The 16,202-nt window shown below is 39.7% G+C and overlaps 1 protein-coding gene across 1 annotated transcript in view; it reads right to left on the minus strand.

The window, feature by feature from the left end:
* ST18 (ST18 C2H2C-type zinc finger transcription factor) overlaps positions 1–15,871 on the minus strand; it is a gene marked incomplete at both ends in the record, with an annotated part of 122,461 nt that extends 106,590 nt beyond the window's left edge. Inside the window, one exon of the mRNA XM_079722182.1 lies at positions 15,699–15,871. The remainder of the gene's footprint in view (positions 1–15,698) is intronic.
* Between the last annotated feature and the right edge of the window lie 331 nt (positions 15,872–16,202).

Here is a 16,202-nt window from a genome sequence, read left to right on the forward strand (position 1 = left end):
CTGGTACGAAGTGGTATAAATAATAACTGGGATTCAAAGTATATCATTTAAAATATACAAACCAGATAGTAAAAGATTATATTTTTTACTAAAGGAGAGAAATAAAGAAGAAAACAGAAGTATTGATATATTGATGTAAGGTAAACATTAGGATAAAATTAACAACTTCTACCCAAAGAAATTAAAAAATAGAAATCACAATATAAAAAGCTAGGGAACATTTAATGGGTAATACTGCCTTGAAAATAATTAAGGTTTAAAGGTAATATTTCGTAGTGGTTTTGTATTTTGTTGGCTGAATGACCTATTCACTACTTTATAAAATAAGCAAAACACATGAACTCTTTTCTTTTTTCATGCTGTTATCTGTAAACATTTCTTTCTGTACTCTCAGGGTTATTCCCACAGTTCCCTAATATAAATAAGTTGAATTAGGGTGTTTGAATATATTTTGGGCAGTGAAAAAAAAGCATCCACTGATCCCACTTTGATAGCCTCCCAAATGCCCCTGAATGGCAGGTACCCTCCCCTGTAGGTTTCCTGCTCTAACCCTTAGGTCAGTGGCTTTCAGGTTCTAATATGCAGCAGGGTCACCTGGGTGTCTTGTTAAAGTGCATCCTGATTCCGACACCCCGAGGTCCTGTAAGCCTAATGAGGGTCCAGGGGCTCCTGTTGCTCCACAGGCCACACTTTGAGCAGCAAAGTGTCAGAGCAGTGGTTCTCAAACATGAGCCAGCACCAGAGTCACCTGCAGGGTCGTCTGGAGAGGGCCTGAGAGTGTACCTCTTCAACATGTTCCCAGGTGATGCAGGTGCTGATGGTCCGGGGACCACACTTTGAGAACTGTTGCCTTAGAGAGTCACTAATACAGGCTTTGAAGAACTCCAATCTCAAAGGCTAAATCCCCTGCATCCACATGGAACAGAGGCACTTCCCCACTCTATTCTAGAGCTATGTATTTGCTCTGTATTCAATAGTTTATGAGAGAAAAGAACAGATAAAAAGTGAATGTTCTGGCCCATCACTGGAGTGTATTCTGAGAACCACATTATAGCTTTATTGAACTCGATCTTCCCTTCAGTTGAAGCCATTCATGTTGAGAAAGGACAGCAATTATGTACTTCTTCATCACAGGTGCCATTATCAAAAGTAAGCTCACAAATTACAGATCTAAGACTGCACAGCATTTAAACTGGCCCAAAGCAAATAAAATAAGAGGATGAATTAATTAAAAATATCATAAAAATGAATTTCCATGTCAAGCAATGATGCATATTTCCTTGAGACATTCAATGTTTTACCAGCCCTAGTAAATTCTGACTTATTTCTAAATGGCACAGCAAGTTTCTCATAGACGCTATGTGAAGCGTTCTGATTGCTGCTGTTTTGAAGAACACATTATCCTGAAAACTTCTCGAAGGATGAAAACACCTTTTAGTCTAATACTAAAAATAAATTTGCGTCACTGTCCTGGTAAATACCTCAGTGGCAAAGCTCTTACAAGGTCATTTTTCAACATTGTTCATTGGAATACATATTTTAGAACTAGGAGAGTACAAGCAGTTGGTAGTAAAATAAATTGTAGAAGGAAACACTGCTGAAGAGTGTTTTAGTAACGAGATGGAGGGTGATTCTCCAAACAGAAAATGACTCACGGAGCAGAAGTTAGGTGCTTTAGCAGTGATGTGCTCAGGCCAGGAAAAACTATTTAGTGTCCTGAAACATGAACTTATTAAACAACACTCCAGTAAAGCTGGGAGAACATGGCTCAATACAAGAAATAGCAGTAAGCAAATGAGAACAGTTTTTTCAAATTCTTTTCCCATTTAGGTTATTTCAGAGTATCAGGCAGAGTTCCCTGTGTGATACAGTAGGTCCTTGTTGGTTATCTGTTTTAAAAATAGCAGTGTGTACATGTCAATCCCAAACTCCCAATCTATCCCTGCCCCCGACCCTTCCCCCCCGGTAACCAGAAGTTTGTTCACAAATGAGAACAATTTTAAAGGAATCAAGGCCCCTTCTGAATTCTCACCGCCTCTTATGCCTTGCTACCTCACTGATATCTATTTAACAAACCTATTTTAAAAGTATCAACGTCATCCAAATACAAGATAATGTCACAAATAAGGAATTTGATTAATGCCGGTATAACCAACCTTCTCCGTATAGAACAGTATTATTGAATGAACTCATTAACTTATTCGCTCAAATCTTCATTAAGCACCTAGTCTTCTTGAGAAGAGGGAAAAGTGTTTATATAAACAGGTGGAGTCCTGTAGAGTGGAGAGGGGTGTAAGGTGTGTGCCCCTCTCATAGCACAGATACTTCTGTCGAACAAAGCAAAGAGGCGACAAAATGAAAATCTTTGAGAAGAGGGTGCCGCGTTTATTTCTTGGTAAGTTGGGAGAACCACGTGATGGGCTTGACGAGCTCTCTCCTGCAGAAGCACAAACATCAGGGTGTACAGTTTGAGTAGAGAAGAACTCATAACCCTACAAATTCAGGTCAGCTGTGCACGGTGCTGTCACGGCTGACTGTTGTGAGTGTCAAGATCCTAACCGATCTCTCTGCTTGGGCGGTTTTTAAGAGTTACAATGAATCAGACTAAATAAGAGCCTTCGGTCATTCGAACATCTGGTTGTACAGAGAGGTCAGGACCGTTCACGTCAGGCACTTTGTCCTGTGCTTATCCAATTCCGGTCTGTTATTTTTATTGGTTTTTGTTCGTTTTTGCTGGTTTCTCTCTAGATTCCAGTGTTTTGTTATCTGTGGCAGGTTACTGAGGGAATCCGATCTAAGTTTTCCATCAGAGGTAACAGACTACATATTTTGGGGGTACTTTAAATTTTTCGAAAAGTGTACAAGGAGAAGATTCCTTGGAAGAACTACGGAATTCCTGCTTTTAAAGACTTAATTTATACAGTGTGTTTTCAAAGTGAATAATGAGAACGCTCATGAAATGAAGACGTGGCCTCCAAGTAACCTGGATGGGTTTCCTCTCACCTTTTAACTCCTCCTCCCAAGTCTGGTTCCGTGTTCCCAAAGGAAGCCCCCCTAACCCCATAATGTATCACCCTCGACATGCTCTCCCCCTGCTCACTGAAGGCTCCTGCAGGCCCTGGACAGTCTCCTCTCTGCTTTCTCCATAGTCCAGAAGCTCAGTGAGAGTGCTGACTATTTGAGGACCACTGCCCAATTATGAAGAAAATAGGGAACTGTGATCAAGGCGCTGCCTCCGGGATATGAATTTTAGGAAAACAATGGATCAAATACCTAGAGATAAAGCATGAAACTATCCAGAGCATGTAGCAAAAAGTTTTGCTGGTGAAAACATACAGGGTAGATTAACTTGTAAGACTAATAAATGTAATGCTTAAAGTAGATTATTAATATCTGAAAACTAGTGATGTACAGAATAACAATCTTATGAACAGTTTACTTGTGAACTGAGATTAACTTTACAAATTAAAAATAACTTTGCAAATTAAAAACGGACAAAAAACTTATGTAACTATTAATAACCTTAATAACCATGGACGTTAACTTAAAGTGTGGGGGGGGATTAAAACTTAAGGACTGTCACTGCCAGTTCAGTCATATGTTAAAAACAGAAGAGTGACTGGCATGTTACAAATGCCTAAAGAAACTTAATTGGGCAGTTCTTAAAATATCATGAAATAAAATTAAAAGGTAATAGAAGAAACATAGTATTATTTATCATGAACGTGCTAAGCAACATGCTGATCTCAAATTAGACAGAGGAGGTGGTGGGGAGTAGAAGGTGGTGGACGATGCTTTAAGTGATCTGCAGAAGGCAAGACGTAAACACGAAATCAGAGGCTTTCAGCAATTACTGCAATCAGTCGTGCCTGGATGTTGATTCACACACCAGACTAGGCATCTCATGGTCTTATTATCTTATTTAAGCCTCACAACAACCTAAGGAGGGTGACATTATTATTCCTAATTTAAGTTGAGCTGGTGCTCAAGACCATGTGTGATGCCAGGGTTTCTCCTGCCGTGTAGCACTGGCTAAATTGGCAGGCGGAGCCTGTATGTCTTTCTTTAAGCAAACCCTGGAAAGACTCATGAACTCAAGGAATGAGAACTTCAGTGCTGCATTTAGACTGAAAATAATGGGATAGAATGTTTAGACAATCAGTAATGCGTGCTAAGATTATGGAGACTCTGAAATACGGTAAAAACCATAAAACCATATGTGGGGAAATACAGTGATAATGACCTGGGAAATGCTTGTTGATGACAGGAGACCCTGAGCCCTGGCCCAAGGCAGTAGATGTAGAGGGGTGACGCCAACCTGAAATTAAATCCTAACTCTAACATTTGCTAGTTCTGTGATCTGAGGTCTGTATTTAACCTCCCTGATCTTCAGGTTCTTCATCTGTTAAAAAGATACCATAACAGAACCTCCCTCTAGAGCTGTGAGGACTTATGAGATGTCACTCATAAAAGGCATGGTACACAGTACAAATTCTATAAAACTCCATGATCCCCAAAGAGATCAGTTTTCATGAAAAGGCCACAGGTAGGTGGTACCCAATTAATAACCCTGCCTGGTCATGGTGAGGACATGTGTTGGTGAGGCTGATTAAATCTTTGGAAATTTAACAGACAATTTTCTTTGTTAGTGGGAAAATTCATGAAGTATTCATTCAAAAATCTTTGTTGACTTTTTCATTCTATTATTTCTTTGTGCTAGTTACTGTTGTAAATGCTTTATATTTTTATATATTAACTCATTTTGCACAATTAAGTGAATCAGGGATTATTAATTTTTCCCATCTTTCAAATGAGGAGATTAAAACACAGAGAAGTCAAATGCTTTCCCAGAGTCACCCAGCTCTTGATGAGCAGCCCTGGGAACTGGACTCTCGCTGCAAGGTCCATGTGTTTAATCACAGCAACCTTCCATCATCATGAGAAAGGAGATGGAGAAGCAAGGATGGACAAGACAGAAATTATATCCTTGGAATTATATTCTTGGGAGCCAAACCAAGAGCCAAGGAAACAATAAGTGTACAGTGCAATTTGAAGCAGTGATAAGCACTACGGGAAAATAAAAGATGGCGGGTATTTTAAATTGAAGTAATAATAATCTTTGTTCATTTAAGAAAGAGTACAAGAACTGTGCCTAGGTTGAAAAGAGTTAGAGCCCTCTATCCAGAATGTATAAAAAAGATCACAACTCAATAATAGAAGGACAAATTACTCAGTTAAAATTGGGCCAAGGACTTGAACAGACATTTCTCCAAAGAAGACATACAAATGGCCAATAAGCACATGAGAAGCTGCTCAACATCATTAGTCACTAGGGAACTGCAAGTCAAAACCACAGTGAGATACCACTTCACACCCACTAGGATGGCTATAATAGAAAGACACATAATAACAAGTGTTGGTGAGGATGTGAAGCAATTGGACCTTCCTACACTGTTGGAGGGAATGTGAAATGGTGCAGCTGTGTTGGAAAAACGTCTGGCAGTTCCTCAAATGGTTAAACATAGGGTTATTATATAATACAGCAATTCAACCCCTAGGTATATACCCAAGAGAAATAAAAACATATGTCCACACAAATAATTGTACATGAATGTTCATAGCAGCATTGCTCATAATAGTGGAAAAGTGGAGACAACCCAAATGTTCATAAACTAATGAATGGATAAATAAAATGTGGTCTATCCAATCCATGGAATATTGTTCAGCAATAAAAACGAGTGAAGCACTGATAGATGATACAACAGAGATGAGCCTTGAAAATATGCTGAGTGAAAGAAAAGTCACAAAAGACCACACATGATGCTATTCCATTTATATGAAATTTCCAGAATAGGCCTATCTACGAAAACATAAAGTCGGTAAGTGGTTGCCTAGAACTTGGGGAGAGGGAACATTGGAGGGTGATGGCTAAGGGGTGCAGAGTTTCTTTTGGGGGAAGGAAGATGTTCTAAAACTGCTGCATAACTCTGAATATACTAAAGACTTTTATTGAACTGTAACATTAAATGGGTAAATTGTATGGTATGTGAATTATATCTCAATAAAACTGTTTTAAAAAACAGATGGAGCCATACAGACCGTAGTGAGGAGTCTGTATTTTGCTTTAAGTGGGATAGGATGCCCTTGGACAACTGTGAGCAGAGGTGAGAAAGCAGGGAAGTCAGTGTCCAGGCCATGGCGGTCATCTGGGTGTGAGCAGGTGGACCTCCTCTGGGGTGGAGGTGGTAAAGTGACAGACAGCCTTGAAGTTCCGTCTTCAGTGTACATCAAGGCAAAGTACAAAAAGGAGAGCGATAAAGAACAGACATGGGTCTGCTTCCTGCTGTGAGACAAACTCATCACTCCCAGTGTCCTCACGAATCCTGGGTGGAGAGAAGCCAACCCCTCCCCTCCCCTCCCCTCCCCCTCCCCCTCTGCTCACCTCTTCCTCATCAGCCCCAGACCGAGGACACTCTCCTCTTCCCTCCCCCTTCCTAATCATCTGCATCTTGTAGGACAGCTCGAAGCCCTACCTCCCCTAGTTCTCTTCAGTCTTCTGAGTTTCCACGCCAATATCCATTATGCATAACATTTAGGAGTGAAGTAGAACCTGTTGCTTTTAATATGATGTAACTGTAATAATTAATAAAAACTAACATGTTAAAGGCACTTACAGTTTAAAACCATTCCACACAGAGTTGAAATAGGACTTTGCTGCCTAACTTGACAGAACATTTTGGGGGCTACCTACTCTGAATGGTCCTAATGTCTCATCCTTACATGCACAGGCCTACTTCTATCTGCATCAACTCCTATCTACTCCGAATGGTCCCAGTATCTCATCTCATACATGTACGGACATCCTTTTATTTGCATCCTCTCCTCTCTCCCTTGCTCCGGTTTTAGGATGAGAGGTTCCCTGCTGCTTCCTGACGGTAGGCTCTCCATTGGGGTCTATTACATTTGCTTCCTACTTGATCTAGTTTGTTTTCCATCCATATCTTCAAACTTTCCAGCCTTCTTATGTCTTCTGGTTCCTTCTCTTCAGTATATAAACACATTTCGCCCTATATCTTGTTAACTCTGTTCTTCAGAGTCAAACTTCTTAAAATCCCCAGAGGCTTTCTGTTCTCAGCACACCGTTCCTGCACAGCCCAGGGCCACCTGGCTCCCGGCCCGAGTCAGCTCGAGCGTCTCTGGAAAGACCACCAGTGACCTCTTAGTCAATGTGTTTCGTGCTGCATCGTCAGTCTATTTCCTGAGCAAGCCATTTACATCCTTGTCTTCCCTGAGTCCCAGCTTTCTCCAGCCTTCTCTACATTCCTCCTTTGTGGGCTCCCCCTTTTCCATCTTCCCACCAAACACTGAGATTTCCCGGAGTTGCTAATTTTGATCCTTCTCTTACTCCATGCATTCTCCTTGGAAACCACGTCCAAATGTCCATCTCTCTGTCTCAGATCTTGCCCTTGAACCTCAGATCCACGGATCAACTGGATACTCAGCATCACCACCTGGCTGTCTTGCATTCAAGATGTACACCAGCTTTTCCTCTAAATAACCTCTTCCTTCTGAATCTCTTCACTTGGTTACCCAGCCACCTGTAATCCCAGCCACATGGCTGTCATTCAGGACTCCTGACCGGTTTTCAAATGGCTGCCCTGGGGCTGCCTCTTGCATAACATGGGCCCCTTGGGACTGTGAACGTCAGTTTGCCCGTGTCACCTGCTACGGTATGAGACCTTACAATACTTGTGTCTGTACCCTCCGTGCGTGACAGAGTTGGTGGAACATGGTAGATTCTCAAGAGGTTGGTTGAATGGATGGATTCAAGACCCTTTAAATGCCTCTTCTATGAAATCTTGCCTGAGGCTACTGCTAGGCAAAGGTGGTCATGCTATTCTTTAGGCCATAACCTTACCTTTTAGGGGAAAATAAAACGGACTGTGCCTGGTGAGGTGCTCTGGCCCACATACAGCAGGGCCAAGTGGCCGAGTGGAGTGACGTGCGGCCGTGGTCTAGTTCATCTTTGCACCGGCCATGGGGAGGCCCCCCACCCCGTGGACAATGACCCAGCCAAGGTTGGAGGCTTCACCTACACCACTGGGCTCTGCTCCAGCTCATAAAGTCCCTCAGGGCAGGTGCCACGTCTTACATCCACTGTCTCTACTTCTGGAACCTTCTAGACAATATTTCTTAGTCAACTGAGAGCCTAAATAACCTGTTCACGGTTTTCTAGTGCTGATATTTACATTTCTTACTTCACTCTCTTGGAAACTATAAATACAAACGATATCTTAAATCATATTCAGCTGGAATAAAATATTTTAATCTCCTGTGAACTTCACGTGGTATCTACAATACCTAGGAAGAGTTCCATGGTGATAGAAACTCTTCATCCTTAGATTCTTTATTTCAACAAACACTTCTGCATTTGAACTCACTATGTTCAAAGTTCCTATGCTAGATACTGATAAGAATAAAATTATTTTAAATACAGTTTCTCTTCTAAAGGATTTTTTTTTTTTTTTTTTTTTTTTTTTTTTTTTTTTTTTTGCTATATGCGGGCCTCTCAGTGTTGTGGCCTCTCCTGTTGTGGAGCACGGGCTCTGGACGCGCAGGCTCAGCGGCCATGGCTCACGGGCCCAGCCGCTCCACGGCATGTGGGATCTTCCCAGACCAGGGCACGAACCCGTGTCCCCTGCATCGGCAGGCGGACTCCCAACCACTGCGCCACCAGGGAAGCCCTCTTCTAAAGGATTTTTGTCAAATCTCATTAACTTGACTCTTTTTACTTAGTATTATAGTTTCAACATGGTATTTGCAAAAGATTAAACAGTGTTTTCGGGTTAATCTTCTATAATAATTTAAGGAAACTATATGAGTATTATAATAGTAACTGCCTAATTAAGATCTAAAATGCAAAAATAAATACTACAATGAGTCTAAACATATTTGTAATCCGTAATTTATGTTTCCAAACCTTTATTTAAGCAAAGTGAAATCTTCACAGTCCACAGAGAGAGGGGAGCACAGAAGCTGGCTGTGTAACCCACGCTGCCCGAGGCCACAGTGCCGGGTGGGGTCAATCGGGCTCTGACCTGCAGCCCTGAGTCCCGGGGCAGGCTGATCCATATACCCAGGGGGGGTCTCCTCATCTATGAAAGGGGATGATGGCAGACCTCACCTATTGGCTTTTGCTCTGGTTGTGATTGTGGTTAAAATGAAAAGAATTCACATCTGGACTCAAAATAGTGGCTGGCACCAGGTCAGTGTTGTATTGTTATCATAGCAGAAAAAAATAATGTCTTCCGCTCGACACCAAAATTCTCAGAAGAAGAATGCAATGATCAGGTGTTTCCAAGTATCTGTGCTTACGCTCACAGACCTAAGATTTCTGGCTGTTTGGCAAATGTCTAACTTCGATGTGATGTTTAGTCTCAGAGCTAAAGCTCATACAGTTCTTCGAATAGGCTACTTCCGATACCAAGGTTACTGGCCTGCTAAACATCTATGTCTTAGGTATACCGAAGACATGCTGTCCGTGAACTGTTTTTCAAATCTTGGGATGTCTCATTATAAAAGTTCATGGAGTTACAGAATTTGAGGAATGAAAAGGATCCCAGTGGACACCGAGCTCAGCCCGGAATGTGACAGATGTTATCAAAATAAAGCAACTGGTCGAGTCAAGATCATTCAACCCTTAACCGTACTTGGCTGTGAGTAGAGCCCAGAGTCCGTGGGACCCAGTGTCACTTGACACTATGTCGCTGACAATGTTTGGTTTTCCCTAATCTCTGTGCCCAGAGACCACATAGCAGAGAAAGAAATTAAGAGCATGGATTTGGGGAACAGTTAGATTTGGGCTCAAGCCTCAATCCTGCTGGTGACCTCAGGGAAAGCACCTGAATGTGTCTCAGCTTCATTTGCTTTATCTGCTAAAAAGGGGTACGAAGGGAAATCTTACAAGTATTACATCACATAACGCGTGTAGGGGTTTAACACAGGGCCGGCACAGCGCGTGCACTGGTGAAAGACAAAGATTGCTATTTTATTACTGTTGTCACGTACATCATCCTTGTTATGAAGAAATTCATGCACACAATGTTTGTATCAGAAGTTCTTTTTCTTATTGGCCAAACCTAAGAAATAGTTCTTGGGTTGCTGACTTAGCAGGTGTGCCTTGAGCGTGAGTGCATGCATGTGTTAGGGAGAGGGAAGGAGGGAGGTGTGTGTTTGCATCATTTGACAAAGCCAAGTCCTGGGATCCCACGGCTTCTGTCCGTCCCCCTCAGCTCACTTGCAGTCTGCTGTGATACGGCCAGTATACCATCTCCAACCACAAAACCTGATTGTTGGAATCTCTGGGGTTGCCCAGGTTCGATTATGTAGGAACAGTCCCAAGGAAGTAAGTGAAGCAGGCGTGGGATGTCACCAAACTTCAACTGTTTATGGGAGCAAAGAAGGGCTACCAGAAGATTCCTGCCACGGGAAATCTAATCAACTCGTGATTTCCTACAAAAACGCTTGGAAATTTGACCTTCAAACCAAAGATCCACATCAAAATGTACAAACTGTTCTACAATCTGAAATCTATGGCTGGAAGGTAATTCAGCCGAATGCATTTCAGATAAATAAAAACAGTGGAATATTCTATTAGCTCCAAAGGTGTCGGTGAAATAGATTCCATTTACCTGTGAAAACCAATGTAAGCAATATTCGGAAAGGTTTTTTATTCGTTTGTTTTGTTTAGACTTAGAAACTGCCTTTCAGGAGTGAAAAGGTAGAGCTTTAATCCCTAGGAAAAAAATTCCTAAATACCTCATAGAACTAGGATAATCCTTCATGAAGTCAGAAGCAAAAAAAAAAGAAAAAAGAAAAGGAAAAAATAACTTCCTCTACCATTAAAAATACCCACCACGGTACCCCGATCTCCATTCTTTCCCTTCCTCAGGCCTGACATTCTGTAGATGACCGCCCTTATTTGTCCCTACATGTTTTCCAAAATATAAAAGTGAAATAGAGTCCCAAGGGCACAGTACTTGAAAGGTTATGAGAGTTGGAGAATTTTAACCATGCCTGCCAAATCAGCAGATGGCTTGTGATTATAATTATATGCATCAATAAAACGAATAATCTTTACAAAATTTGAATTTCTACTAAAGTAAGGGATTTAGTAAGCAGATGCAACAGAATGCATTTTGTTTAACCCTTTTGGTAGACACTGGTATATTTCACACACAAAAAGGTCAAGGGCTCTGTACATAATAGGTTTGCCCCTTTTCTGGAGTAGTCATTTTGTCAGCTTCAATCTTTTCTTGATTTCATTTTCTTCATGAGCATATTTCACCCTCAACCCTTTTTCACCCTTCAGCATAGAAATGTTAAGACTAATTCCCTACCATTGTTTGTTATTTGAAAGAAGAAAATTTAAAAGAGGTAAATACCTTCATTCTAATTCATACCAAATATGCCACAGAAACGGAAGAGCACACAGTAGATGCATCTTCCTAGTTGATGGTATTCTTTTACAAATTAGGTTTTCAATAACAAAATTTTTCATTTTTTGTTTTCTTATTCTCTTTAATCTACTTGCCAGGAATGAAAATACTGTTTATTCTATTTAAATAATTAACCATTTCATTTCTGGCTGCTTCTGCTTAACATTGCAAGTATGGATAACTAAGTTTTGTCCCATGCCAAGCATGAATTCCCTCATATAGAAATTGGACACGTATATGACACATCTGAAAAAATAAAGGGTGAGGCAAGGTTTACACACTGGCCTTGAGCCATGTTTCCTTCATGAGGAAAAACTCAAAATTTAGGAAATTAAATTAAACTACCTATGTTACTTGTAAATTTCAGAAAAGGTGGAGAAAATGTACTATCCGTACTGGTATACTTATTTGGCAATGAAATCATGATGTAAATATTTTCTCATGGAAATACCAAGTGTAACTCTTCATCCTAATAGCATATCAATTAATAGGTATTTTACTCTGATAAACCAACAAATATAATATTTAGGAATATTTGGAGAACATATATTGTGCAAGTACCCCTATACCTTCATATTTACACTAAGCCAAATAAATTAAAATGCTCTGATTTTAAAAGCTATTATACTTTTGTAGTTAATACTACTTAGTAGTATAAATAAGTCACTAGTAAGACTTTGAACGCATTCACATTTCTGAGGTTGACGCAATTTACCTGTGGATATGAGATACATGAGATCAGAAATTCTTCTTAGCAACAAAATTCTCACAAAGTTGCAACTTAAATGTACAGGTCAAACCCTATCAGAACAAATATTCCTACAGTCAGAATCTGAAGAGTTAAACCAAAAAAGTAACAAATTCGTACCTGAAAGTTTATAAATTTGATGCTGCATTTGACAAAATACTGTTCAAATACTTGTAAAGACACTTGAGTGTCTCTTAGAGTTCACTGGAATGAAATTTTAAAATATTTAGCCGTCAACTAGTTTCAAGTTTCTTTAAATAGTTCATAGAATAAAATATTTTCCAATCATGATGTCCTTGAAAAAGAAAATGTTTTTTTACCAAATCAAAGTATCAATTAAAAGAAACAATCTAAGTCAAAACCTTATGAAATAAATATCAAAGGGACAAAAAATAAAGATACTAATTTTAAAAATGAGGAGTAAACCTAATAGTAGTAGATAAAGACCTTTGCTTTAACTAAATATTTAAATTATGGATATTCCGTTTTGAAATGAAATGAATTTCAATTTCACTGAAATGAAATTCAGTGTTTCTGCTTATAGAAAGTTGAAGTTGAAATGTAATGAAATTTTAGCATACACTTGATTGCTCTTAATAAAGCTATGCATAATCAATCTAATCAATATATATATATCAATATACATTTATATATCAATCTAATCAATATATATATATATATATATATCAATATACATTTGGTATTTTTAACTTGTTACCTTAGACATGATATGAGCACGCAGCCATGTAAAATGGTTTTCACAGTCTTTCAAGGAATCTCACAAAATTGAGGGCTCTGAAAGTAAAAACACGAGAAAGAGTTCTGTAAGGGTGAGGCAAACGTGGAAGCGTCTTCACCTGATATTGGCAGGGCCACTCACTGGTTTGAGCTCCAAGGGAAAGTTAAAGCAGCAAAAGCTTTTTAAATACTTACATTATCTTATTTAGTTTTCACAGAAGTTGTAAGGCAAGATTTATCCACCCTGACCCCCATCTAACAGACCAGAAAACTGAGGCCCAGAAAAGTTCAATAACTATCCAGGACCACAGATTTGGTCAACGGAAGAGCCAGGTTTCAAACAGATGAACTCGGGAAGGGAGTGGGGTAGATTCTCTGGTCACTTTGTGTCACTCACATGACACTTATAACGACAGCCTTATCTCTAGGAAACATGTCATAGTTCTGCTTAGATGGTGGGTAGTTAGGGCTGGAAATGAGCTCCCTGTACTACCCACAGCAAGTCATACAATCCTTTGAACTTAGAATACTTATTTCTCAAATAATCCAATCTGAATAAAAGTTCAGTAACAAAGTTTCCTTCTGTCAACAGAAATGAAGGTCCTCGCATTTCTTTGAAGAAGCAATTTATACAGCAGATAAAACCATTTTCTTCAGGTATTTTCAGTTAAATTTTTAAAAACATTTTTCCAATTCAAGACCAATACTGGTGAAAACAAGTTCACATAAAGCAAAAGTAAGGATCTGTGCCCTCTGATCCTAATTACAACACAGCCCGATTTTAGTTTGAAGAGTGACAATCGTATTCCTGTGAAAGTAATTGCACTCAGTTTTATCCACAGTGATGCAACTAACAGACTTGGGCCAAGGTTGCCCACTGTTTGCTGGACTGGAGGACAGCAGTCAAATACGTACAGCCGTCCGAAAGGAGTGAGTGTTTTCTGAACATTTCACTCCTGTAGTAACACGACGAACACGAGCAACCGTAGAAAAAATAAATTATGCTTCACATGATTCATATTTAAATTGTTTAGCACAGAGAGAGAACCTCATGCACCTAGAACGCCCAGGAGAATGACCTAGTTGCCTAACTCTGCCTTAAACCAAAATTGTTAGGTTGCAAGAGTAGCCACTTTCAGACAGCTTGCTTTTTCCACGAGTTCTGTCCCATTAAAGGCCTGGTGATGAGATGACATATTAGAAAAATCTGAATTGAGTAAAATCAAAGTATCTCTCCCCTACCTATAGTTTACTTGAAAGAACAAGACGCAATTATACCACTTTCTTCACAAAATCTATGTCCCTCTAAATTCTGGTTACCATAAAAATAATACTTAGAGTTTGTAATACATAATATGTGTCATATACTCTACACATACAGTCTTAAATGACTCATATAAAGAAAATGAATGTTGGGAAAGGAGAAAAGTACTTCAAGACAAAAAAATAAAAAAAGTATGTGACCTCTGGTCACCCAGACCATATTAGGAACTATTATGAATCTCCCATGAATACCAGTAGTAAACAATTTATTCTGTATCATAATATTTCCATATTCTTACATAAATAAAAATGTTTCAGGGCAAGTAATGCAAGTTTGCAAACTGGTTTCTATGTAATATGGAGAGTTTAAATTCATGAACAGATGACATGCCATTCTGATATTAAATGACAGTGTCTTCAAAAATTGAATCCTGACACGGATATTATGAATCCATCTATTTTAAAACAGCACACCTAACAATACTTTAAAAAATGTTTTCAATGAGAGTGTCAGAGTTTATTAAACCATTGACAATCCACTGAGCTGACAGTTCTTAGAATAAAATATTGAATTTACCTGAATGTCGTGGAACAATATCATTCTCTCTTGAACTAAACAGCCTCTGAGTACACACGTCTAAGGCAGACAGACATTTCAGCAAGGCAAATAAGACTTTCTGGCAACTTCCTGTTGCCATATTTCTCTAAAAGGATCCTGCAACGTTACAGTTCAATACTAAATGCATTTTTCAAGGGACACAGTACCCCCGTGCTCCTCAATGTCAGATAGCTTTGATTTTTTCCCCCAAGTACAGCAAGCAAGTAACTACTAATCCTACTCAACATTACAGATTCACAGCAATGATTTTATTTGCAGATTCAAGAGAACTGGAACGCACAAAAAAAATAGGAGCTATTATCTCCTTGTTTTGTTGTGTCTGATTGATTGATTTTTAAGATACTGATCGAGGAAACGGTTGTCCCACATCTGTTAAATACATACTAGCGGAGGGGACAATTTTATATTAACGAGAAAGAACTTCACTGCACCCATTCATACCCCAGTTTCTGTTGTCTCTTAAAAGCAGTAGAACTAACTAAAATCAGAGTTACCTCATGCATTTGAAAGTTTTTCGAAGCTGCACACACACCTGAACGGTCGTCACGTGCAGAAGCCCCCTTTCTCCAGCAAATAGCCCACCTCTCCAATTCAAGTTCCCTTGCATTTTGGAGTACACTCGACTTTGAAATGTAAGAACTTTTATGAAATGGCAAAATGAAACAACCATAACAGCAACGTAAGAGCTTTGATCACTGAAGCAGTATTTCCAGAAGTGATAGCAAAATCCCTTCATTCTGACCTACTTGTCGAGAATCGGACTTGCACCGCCCCGGTTAGGCTAAGATTTGTTCTACTTTCTCCCTGGGGCGTAACTGCCAGACTGACTTACCCGCACCTCCTAGCCTTTGTTCTGCCTCCCACGATGACCTCAGGGAAGCAGTGATGTAGAATGAAGCAGGGGTGGGCTAGGGTAGTCCAGTGTTTGTGTCGTTGTGTGGTGTGCAGGGACACTCTGTGATACTCTAGTGAGCTGCTAAGCTTTTTTTGTAGGCTTTGTGTCATTTACTTAACGACCAATCTCATTAGCTGCCAGGGTACAATGGGCTGATGCATTTTCTATGTACATACTCTACACAGTGACCCTCAAGGTTGCCGAAGGTCTATTTAATCAGTCAAATGCTGAATATATTTGCAGTAAATCACTAAAAAAAAAGAGAGAGAAAAAAATATGAGACTCCCGAGGTATCTTGCAGGCTTCCTATTTAAGGGTGGTTACTCGCAGGTAATAAAATGCATGCATCTTTAGCCAAAACAAGGGTAGAGCAGGCGGAGAGGAATTCTCTAGTTGGCATGGGTGACCTTAATTTTTTTAAAACACAACTTTCAGCATCAA

Source organism: Hyperoodon ampullatus, assembly GCF_949752795.1.
Source record: "Hyperoodon ampullatus genome assembly, chromosome: 17".
NCBI classification, from domain to species: domain Eukaryota; kingdom Metazoa; phylum Chordata; class Mammalia; order Artiodactyla; family Ziphiidae; genus Hyperoodon; species Hyperoodon ampullatus.